Genomic DNA, 823 nt, shown 5'->3' on the forward strand with positions numbered 1-823 from the left:
TCTTCATTCACAATTTCTTCGTTCCCCTGCACTGCCATTTTAGGCTCACAATTGTCTTCCATGACACCGTGCATACCAAATAGATCACGCAATATTGACTGCATGTTTTCACCTTGTGTTATGCTTATACCCTCATCTGTGATTGTGGTAGTCGAAGTAGAGACTGCAACAGGAGACCGGACAAGCTTTTCCCCATGATAATACCAGTTTCTGTATGCAGCCATTATTCCTTTAACCTCTGTCAAGTGGTCAAATACGAAACCCGGCGAGTGGCGCTGCTTATTAATACACGCCTTACAGGGGCAGTGAATTTTTTCATCAGGGATTGTACAGTTTCTAACTGCGAAGTCCACGAATGATCTACACTCATCTTTGTATTCCCTCATACCCCTAGACTTTGTCATCTAACTCTTGTCCATAGCTTTAGTTACTGGAACCCTAATTGAATAAAATAAATCTAAGTTAGTTAGTTAGATGTTATTTTTTTTTAGTGTATTCCTTTAAGTACATCATTTCAATTTTTTGTTTATTTTTAACAAATAAACACATACATTTAATTTTAATTATAACATCTACATAACCTAAATTTACAAAACCTAAACAAAATTAAGGTCCAAATTTAAATACATTTGTTATACATGGAGACCCTAGATAAAATATATGTGGCTATCTTATTTGTTGTAATTTTTTTGCTTCCGTTTTTTTTATGACATTTACATAATCTAAATATGTAAGACCTAAATTAATTTTTTATATATGGGGACCCTAGATAAATTAGATATAGCTAGCTAGGTTAAATGTTGGTTTTTTTTTTTTTTTTTTT

Source organism: Corylus avellana, chromosome ca2, assembly GCF_901000735.1.
Source record: "Corylus avellana chromosome ca2, CavTom2PMs-1.0".
Taxonomy (NCBI): Eukaryota; Viridiplantae; Streptophyta; class Magnoliopsida; order Fagales; family Betulaceae; genus Corylus; species Corylus avellana.